Here is a 10,000-nt window from a genome sequence, read left to right on the forward strand (position 1 = left end):
AAACACTTGAACACTTCCCTTTTAATTCACACTCATTAATTGCACAATTCCCAGAATGCCTGTGCTCCTCATCCCTCCTCCTTACATAAGAACCATATGTGTTTCTACTTGTGTGTCCACACACCATTTGATGTGTTTTTCTCAATGTGTGAACCAGAGACTGCACGCTGGCCGCGATCAATACAGACAACGTGAATGACAGAGATGCCTGTGTCAGCTGGCGGATGCTAAGATTATGGTGTCCGACCATGTGCATCACTGATGGTAAAGAAAAATCATTGGATGAAGAAGAATTGAAATAACTTGCAAAGTCCTGATTAAACGCAACATGCGCGCAACATAAGGTGGTGAATGAGACTGCATAAGATTACAATGAAACCGCCCTGCAACTCGTGCCATAGGCGGCCCTGACACAGGATGCAACACAATAGATCAAAGATAGCAAATCATATCAGAGCGGAGCTCTCGAAAAGCCCACAATACAGCGCTGCCTGCCATACAACAGGACGAGGCTCAGCCATTGCTATTGCCTCAATTGAGATGCACAGGGCTCAATGGCCCCCCTAATCTCCAGGCTCAGGGTAAGCCAGGAGGGGTTGGGTGGGGTGGGTTGAGGTGGGATGCAATGCGTTGTGGTGGTGGGGTGGTTGACTAATCCTGCTAAGCTGTTAGCATTGTGACATTGACCTTGCTAAATGACCCCCGAGCCTGACAACGAGAGCAAGTGAAAGTGTTGAGGAAGCTGTAATGATCAGTACAGTGTTGCGTCAACTTTACCAGACAAGCAGCTTTCGGAGGCAGGACTATAGCGTAGCATAGCCTCTAAATCAGTGGTTCCCAACCTTTTTGGTCTTGTGTACCCCCTATGCCTTTTTGTTGTGCCATGAGTACCCCCTAAGTCACATTCTATATCGCTTTCTCTATTCCAATGTAACTAAGCTCCATACATTTGTTAAAATTGCATCTTTCCAAGTACCCCCTGCAGTGTGCTCACGTACCCCTAGTGGTACACGTACCCCTGGTTGGGAAACACTGCTCTAAATAACTGTAAGCATAGCTGCTAACAAAGGGAGTTATCCTGGTTTTACAGTAGTTTAGCTGTACAGTAAGGCGGAGAAGATGATTGTGATGTGAATCTGTTAGCAGTTCTGCTCTGGATTTTTTCTTCCGCAAGAGAGTCTTGTTGTCAGTCTAGCAGCGGTAGGGTATTTTTGGAATATTTCAATGCTAAATCGCCTATAATTACTGAGACCGCTGACTCCGCCGAGACCAAAATTATAAGCGCAGGCATTTGTCATCATGAAACGCATGAGATAATCCCAACATTTTGCCCGGCCGCGAAATGGGACAGTGCGTACGGCAGCTGGCCTCTTTTCGGTCCTAATTACATTACACAGCCCAAAGAGTTGTCAGGCCGAGCAAAGAGAGACACACACAATGGGTCGCAAGAATACAGTCACGGAGAGAACACAAGAAGAGGAGACAGGGGAAAGCAACCGAGGGCGGCGTATCTGGGGGAATCTGAAGTGACAGGGTTAAACGTATCAGTGGGTTTAACTCGGGCAAGTAATGAAGCAGCTTAGCGTAAAACACAGGAATGCTAATGGGTGTGTGTCTGTTTGTGTGTTTGTTTGTGTGTGTGGCACACCTAGGTGCTACATTGCAAAGGCCAGAGCAGGTGTAGGTGTTTGGCATAATGATATAAGCTCTTAGAAGGACTGAATAGAGGATAGTCTGTTTACATTGTTTTAGTAAGGAACATTCTTTGCATGCACTAGGTGTTAAATTGCAAAGGGCAGTGCAGGTAGGTGTTTGACATTTTGCTGATCTCTAAGATGAGCTGAAAAGATGATAGCTCATCTGTTTACATTGCTTTGTTGCCTGGAGTACAAACAATAGTGCAGATACTGGGCTGATAATCTCTGTTACAAAGCATTTCTTGTCAGTAATATTGAGGAACTTTTCGGCATAAAAGACATCTGAGATTGCTCTAAAACGACTAGAAGAGGTAAAGACTTTCCCTTATTTAATGCGTCACAGTGCAGGGAAAGTGGACAATTCCAGACCCTATACAACACTTCAGGAACTATGGATCTCTTCTTAAAATTAATCAGATTGAATATGTAGTTCAGATAGAGATGATGTTGAAGTTCCAACCAGCACTCCAGCAGGTTATGTAAGAGTTCTGGTCCCTCCACCTTTGGCTTACAGCAGGCATAAAAAGCCCTGAAGGACTCTCATCACGGCTCGCAAGTGGATAGGTAACTCCCCTTGGTTGGTCCGAAAGATTCTTAAAGTCAGTGGGAGGAGGATTTTGATGTCAAGGAGTGAGAATGGGTTGGGAGAAGGTTTCCAGTGGCAAGGTACAGTCACAGATGTGCGGCCTAAACGACTCAAATGATCCCCCCAAACTTCCGCGGGCAATAGGTCAGTCAGTCCAGTTAGCATTCAAATGAATAAAACTGTATTGGAGTTGAACTAATATACACAATAAGAGCCTATTATTTACAGACCTGACATGAGTACAAACCAAATTCATATCCACACAGATTTCAATCAGTTATTACTCACCCCAACGCACTCATGCACTCACAAGAACATTCAGTCAATTTACCCCCAACACTCCCCACCCTATGGTATGACAAACAGTACCTACCTCAGACAGCAGGTCTTGGGCTAGGATGGTATCGGACCCCTGGGTGCGTTGGGAAGTGGGTTGTGGTTCCTGGCTCCAGAGGCCAATCCCATGCTTTACTTGTCACCTCGTCACGAACGTCTCTCTGCTTTCCTCGCAGCTTGACAGCGGAACACTCTCACATCACCAGGGGCAACGACAGCAGGCCTCCCCCCGTGTTCTAGAATCCTAGTGGCAGAAGGAGAAGCAGAGAGTGGCTGTCAGCCTGACAACTACCAACTGTCTACTGTACTGTGCCGGTTCCTTTGTTTCTGGGAGGGTAGGGTAGTGTCACTGTGAGATAGGGGCAGGATATCCTGTCAGCACACACATCAAATAGCGCATTTAAATGGAAAGATCATTTGCATTCCTGCTGCAGGTTATTTGGAAACTCAGGAATGCAAAATATTTAGATGCCACAGGGGCAGTCAGCCGTTCTCCTGCCGATAAGTGGTATACTGTAAGCACTTGGCAAATTACAGGGCGTAAAGCAAGAACCTGGAATGTGGTGCACGCACGCAGACTTTAAAGGTTGTCATGAATCCAGTTTGACAGCTCATCATTCACACACAGAGACGTGAATTGTTCTAGTTCAACAGGTTCAAAATGTTTTTTTGTTTCTTTTTTTCAGTTTTCAGAGATAAGGAGACACGAGACTTGGATCAATTTTACAGACAGCTACTTTTGAAGTTGGTACCATATGGCCAAGAGATTCTTTTGTTCAAATGGAGCGCATTTGCAGGTCAAAAAGATTTGCTTGACATGCAAAACAATGATTTTCCTATTTTCCTAACCTTCAAAAGCCTGAACAAAGCATTGACAGGAAACTTACGCAATACAGCCCAAAAACTACACACACATGTACATTTCCTAGTCAAATTCAGGAGAACACAGGAAACTTATGCAACCACCCCACACGACATACACATGACACATTTCCTGGTCAAATTCAGGATAATAGAAGAAACCTGAACCAACATCTTGGGGAGACAAGAGGTCAGAGAGGATTCTCCAATGAGGGCAGCAGAGAGAATGAGGCCCATAAGGAGAGAGGTGGAGATGTTAAATAGCATGCGTCCAGCAGGTCACCGGGCAGAAAGCAAGCTGTGGAGCGCGAAATCCCCCCAGACAAAGACAACCAGCTCCTCTCTAGAGGGCCTTCTGACCCCCACAATACCCCCACCCCCCTCACCCACCCAAAAAACCCTGACCTGAAACAAAAGTTACAATCCAGAAGGGAATGAGATGGTTTGTGGGGAATGGATGTAAGTGGGGGTATACAGTGGCCTGGAGGGATATCTCCCCCTTAAACAGCCAGGGAGGACCGAGGACAAAGAGGAAACACGGGTTGATGGCCACAACCCCCCACCCCCCCTGACCTTTCAACTCTCCTCATCTGGTTTTCCACTCAATCCGCAGGTCAAACGGTGAGTGCCTGAAAATCTGGGGCACATGTCCTGAGAGCACCTCTTTGTTTGGGGAGAGAGAGTCTGCTCTCCTGTCCATCCACATTGTGGTGGGTGCCCTAGGCAACTCAATAATACCCACTGGCTGCTATGGATATATAGGTCCACTCCACTAGCCTGGTTAATAGCTAACTGCTAAATGTCTACTCTGAGTGTCCTACTGATGTACCCACAACGTCTTTTTTATGAGAAGTCACAGATTAAATGACATTCCCTACCCCTCTCGGATGGTGACACGCACAGAGACAAACGCACGCACGCACACACACACGCACACACACACACAAAGCCTGCCAACGCTTCAGTCCCTCCGCTTGGTGGGTTTGGTGATTGTGCTTATTACAGGGGAAAATAAATCTTTACCGAAAATGGTCACGGAGGCCTCCAGGAAAAGTGCCTGCAGAAAGCTAACTGACCACACGCGCACAGCTGAGTTTGCTCAGAAAACAACCAATACTAAACCGTCCTCTCCTTTCATCTCCCTCCCTTTCTCCTCTTTATCTCTTCTACTCTCTCACTCTCTCATTTTCTTGTCCTCTCTTTCTCTTTCGCTCCGCGGGCAGCACAAGCCTCTCCATCTGTTCCCCTCTCTGCATCTCTCCAACACTCTTCCTCCTCTCCTCCACCCTGTCTTCCTCCTCTCCTCCACTCTGTCTTCCTCCCCTCTCTGCTCCAACACTCTTCCTCCTCTCCTCCACTGTATCTTCCAATCCTCCACTCTTCTCTCTGCATCTCTCCAACACTCTTCATCCATTCCTCTACTCTGCCTTCCTCACTCTCCTCCACTCTTCCTCCCCTCTTCTCTACATCTCTCCTGCACTCTTCCTCCCCTCTCCTCTCCTCATTTCTCCAACAGACTCCTGTCTTCCACTCTTCCTACCCCCTCTGCATCTGTTGCCTCTCCTCCTTCTTTCCTTTCCTTTCTGCCATGTTCTCCCGTTCCTCATCTACATTTCCCAATAAACCTTTCGCATCCTCTTCTCTCCTCCTTGCTCCTTCTGTCCTCTCCTCTCCAAAACTCATTTCCAATGCCAATCAACCCTCCTATCCTCTCTTCACCTTTCATGCCCTCTCCTCTCCTCCTACCTCCTCCTTCTCTCAACTTCTCAACTCTCCTCCTCCTCTCCCATCCTCCTCTACTCCCTTGTCCTTCTGTTCTTGCCTCGCCCAATACCCATTTGATTGAGTCCTCCTCCTCTCCTCTCGTCTTATTTCATGTCCTCTCCTCTCCTCTCCTCTCCTTTCCTCTCCGCTCCTCTCTCCTCTCCACACCCTCTCCTCTCTTCCTTCTCTCTTCTCCTCTCCACACCCTCTCCTCTTCCTTTTCTCCTCCTATCTTTCTCCACTCCTCCTTGTTTCCCATTTCTCATTCCTCATGCCCGGCCAAGTCTCCTCACCTCTCTCTCATTTTCATGTCATCTTCCCTCATTTCCTCTACCTTACTCTCCTCTCCCATCTGTCCCTGTCCCTCTCCTTTCCTCTCCTCTCCTCTCCAAACTATGCCTCTCCTCTCCCTTCCTCTCCTCTCCTCTATCCTCACTCTCCTATCCTCTATCCTCCTCTCCTCTCCTCTATCCTCCTCTCCTCTATCCTCACTCTCCTCTCCTCTCCTCTTCTCTATCCTCCTCTCCTCTCCTCTATCCTCCTCTCCTCTCTCCTCTCCTCTATCCTCCTCTCCTCTCCTCTCCTCTCCTCTCCTCTCCTCTCCTCTCCTCTCCTCTATCCTCCTCTCCTCTCTCCTCACTCTCCTCTCCTCAATCCTCTATCCTCCTCTCCTCTCCTCTCCTCTATCCTCCTCTCCTCTCCTCTCCTCTCCTCTCCTCTATCCTCTCCTCTCCCCTTCCTCCATCCTCTCCTCTCCTCTCCTCTCCTCTATCCTCTCCTCTCCTATCCTCCTCTCCTCTCCTCTTCTATCCTCTCCTCTCCTCTCCTCTCCTCTCCTCTCCTCTCGCCCAACACTACCCCTTGTTGTAGACTAGAGCAGTGTTTCTCAAACTTATTTTAGGCGAGGCACCCTTTCAATTCATTAAAAATGTCAAGGCACCCCAAACCAACAAGCCGTAACATGGCATCGCATCCAAATATCACACAAGCTTAGAAAAGCAACTCAACCTATGTTCAAAGTTACAACTTACTGGGGTGACCTAAATTTACTTTATTGTGTGTAAATAGCAGATGAAAGATTCCACTGACTAAGCATTCATTTATTAATTTAGACAAATATGTGTTATATTACATAATTTATTTATCAGTCACGTTTTCGCGGTACCCCTGAGGGGGGCCTGCGGCACCCCAAGGTGCCCTGGCACCCTGGTTGAGAAACACTGGACTAGAGTCTCTGGCAGCCCCCTCCTCTGACCTACATTCCAGCGTGCCAACACGAGAACACTGAGAGGGGGACGTGTGTCAACCCGCCACTCTGCCACAAAACCAGGCCCGGGCCCCAGGCCCCTGACACACAACCAGGCCCAGGCACCAGGCCCCTGCCACACAACCAAGCCCGGGCCTCCGCCACTCTGCCACACAACCAGGTCCGGGCCCCGGCCCGCTCTGCCACACAACCAGGTCCGGGCCCCGGCCCGCTCTGCCATTTGGCATTTGAATAAATCAGAGGAGCGTTTGCTGTGCGCTTCCAGGAGCCGCTTGTCCCCCGGGCAGCGGTGCCGCGCCATATGCTCACCCCAACGTCAATCACAATCACGTTATACACAGACAGGTCCTGGCACTGAGAACACACACAGAGCAAGGGTGACAGAAATGCCACTGCGCTACATGTGTTTTGTGTTTGTGTGTTTGCGCATGTGTGTCAGCATATGCACAAGTGAATGTGTGGGTGCATAGTGTATGTGAAAGTGTGATTCATTGCCAAATCACTGGGATTAGAATGGTATGTACTGTAGCAGTGTGTTGGGCAAGTGTACTTAGCACGAGAAGCAGGGTGTGTTCATGATGTGCGTGTTTGTGTGCGCATTTCTCAGATGCTTGCTATTAATGGTTTTATCTTTGGATTTAGATATTAACTCTCATTATTCTTAACATAGGCCTACTTCCTTTCATTTTCACTGTTTCATTCTAGTCTTTTCATCATCTGCTGTGGTATTATGCTTTCACATTTGTGAAACATGTGAAACTGCCTTTGTGTATGAAATGCACTGTACAGATCAACTTGCCCAGCCTAGCCATGCCTTGTTTGTGTTTGTGTGTGTGTGTGTGTGTGTGTGTGTGTGTGTGTGTGTGTGTGCAACACCCTGTGAAGAGACAGAGACCGATAAGAGAATGGAGAGAACCGATCAAACGAGAGGACGAGGAAACGAATGAGACAGAGCGGAAAAGAGGACGGTCAAGAAAAGAATGAGTATGAGTCAGTGGGGAAAATGGATGGGTGAAAGTAGGGGTGGGCGGTATGGCCAAAAATGTATACCTCGGTATAATTTTAGCCACGGTATATATCACGGTATATATCACGGTATTGTACATTTGTGTATAATATGAAAAAATTAAGCGTTTTGTGGCTAAATGACCAAAAGAGCATTTTTTGCATTTTATTTTTTGAAATGACTGGTCAGACGTTGTTTTATCTATGTGGGAATTCTTGTCATTCAAATAATTTGAAAACACATTTTTAAACTTTTAATCTATAATAGTCAGATACCATGAATGATATTTTCTCAACTGGGCATAGTAACACACCGTTATTGAGCCTGGTGCAATGCCTTAAAATGTAAGGCAACTAGTGTTAGCACATCTTTGTTACTGCAATGAAATGAATAACTTGAGCTGTTCGCTAGTGAGCTTGCTTTTCATACAGCCTTAAAAGTAAATTTACACTCCAGAATTGAAATGTTTTGGCATCACATACAATTGCAAACAATTGTAGCCTACATTACACATTTTGTATTGAGTAGTTTTTAATGAAATGTCTGTGCTGCTGTTATTCCTCTGCGAGTGTGCAGGACACAATGCACTATTGCGGTAGACGGTATGACACAAAATCTCTATCATTGATGAAAAAATACCGCACACGATATTATACCGCGGTTACCGCCCACCCCTAGGTGAAAGGAAGGAAAATCTCTTGTAGACCTAGGGAGACAGAAGAAGAGAAAGAGGTAGGCAGAGAGAGAGAATGAGAGAAAGAGAGAGGGAGAGGGGGATAGAGGTAGACAGAGAGAGAGAGAGAGAGAGAGAGAGAGAGAGGTAGACAGAGAGAGAGAGAGAGAGAGAGAGAGAGAGAGAGAGAGAGAGAGAGAGAGAGAGAGAGAGAGAGAGAGAGAGAGAGAGAGAGAGCTGTGCACATCTGCCAGGCAGACGTGATGTCTGTGTGCTAATACTGCTCCAACGCCCTTCAAATTAGGACACACACACAGACTTCACACAGTACTCTTGACAACCATGGATCACTCACACACACGCACACGCACACGCACACACACGCTTTACACAGTGCTCTTGACAACCATGGATCACATCAAACACACACACACACACACAGACACACACACACTTCACATGGCAAGGTACCCTTGACAAGGTACCCATGGGTCACTCACTGTCTCGCTCTCTCACACACAGACACACACGAACGCACGCACACATACTCCACACACATACATGCGTGTTAAAAGCACCTACACAGCACAGCATTGTATATTAACATAACCTTTTCAATCTGTTGTCATCCTCCTACTCATGTTTAAATTGTGAAAGACAAGAGCCTTCCTCTTTCCCTATCTACTTCTTCACTCTACTGTTTATTTTGTGTGTGTGTGTGTGTGTGTGCGCGCGTGTGTGTGCGCGTGTGTGCGTTTCTGTGTGTGTGTGTGTGTGTGTGTGTGTGTGTGTGTGTGTGTGTGTGTGTGTGTGTGTGTGTGTGTGTTTCTGTGTGTGTGTGTGTGTGTGTGTTTCTCTGTGTGTGTGTGTGTGTGTGTGTGTGTGTGTGTGTGTGTGTGTGTGTGTGTGTGTGTGTGTGTGTGTGTGTGTGTGTGTGTGTGTGTGTGTGTGTGTGTGTGTGTGTGTGTGTGTGTGTGTGTGTGTGTACGCATGTGTGTGCTTGTGTGCACTGTGCGTCCGTCAGTCAGTCAGCTTGTCTGTTTGTGTGGGTGTGTGAAGGTAGCAAGTGCGAGAACTGGATCATGTGGCAGAACAAAACAGCGCTATCCTAATATAATACCCCCATATCCTGTGTCTGATGATGGCTCTGTACATACACAAGCAGGGCCACTGACAGCTTTGGCTGGGCCCAGGACAAAATCACCTGAAAGCAGCCCCCTACCTAATGTTAAATGTAATACGGACCCATGAGGACCCCTGGGCCCGGGACAGCTGACCCATTTGTCCCCCCTTGTCGACTTTCCTGCACACAACTAAAAGAGGGGCCTGTCTGTCCCGGCCGGCCCCTGAGTCACAGCCCTGCTGCCTACAGCTAGAGCTATGTTTACACACACGGGCCCTATCACAGCAGCCATCTAGACATCCATACGCCATTAAGAAGCCACAGCATGACAGCACACAAAGCCGGGCACAATAGCACCGAAAAGAAGCCTGTTCCCCCTCAATGCAAAGCAGGTATGGAGAACGGAGGGGAGAGGTGGATTAGGAGAGATAGGGAGAAAGAAAGAATGAGAGAGATGAGGAGAGAGGGAGGGAGAGAGAGAGAGATGAGGAGAGAGGGTGGGAGGGAGAGAGATGAGGAGAAAGAGAGAGAGCAAGGCGAGGCAGAGCGGAGGAGAGATGGGAGGGGATCATAAAGAGATCTCTGCAAAGGCCTTCCGCCCTGAGGCATTCTGCACCTATACAAACATCTCGGCATTAATACATTGGTGACCTGGGAGAGACAATGAGCGAGAGAGGCAGCAATGGA

General features: G+C 47.7%; 1 protein-coding gene across 1 annotated transcript in view; it reads right to left on the reverse strand.

Moving 5' to 3' along the window:
* The window catches only part of nckap5l (NCK-associated protein 5-like), a 124,939-nt gene that overhangs the window by 93,883 nt on the left and 21,056 nt on the right, over nt 1-10,000 (reverse strand). The window contains exon 2 of the mRNA XM_063215906.1: nt 2,657-2,863. The gene's annotated coding sequence lies outside the window, so the exon portion shown is untranslated. The remainder of the gene's footprint in view (nt 1-2,656; nt 2,864-10,000) is intronic.

The sequence above is a fragment of the Engraulis encrasicolus genome, chromosome 14 (assembly GCF_034702125.1).
Source record: "Engraulis encrasicolus isolate BLACKSEA-1 chromosome 14, IST_EnEncr_1.0, whole genome shotgun sequence".
Taxonomy (NCBI): domain Eukaryota; kingdom Metazoa; phylum Chordata; class Actinopteri; order Clupeiformes; family Engraulidae; genus Engraulis; species Engraulis encrasicolus.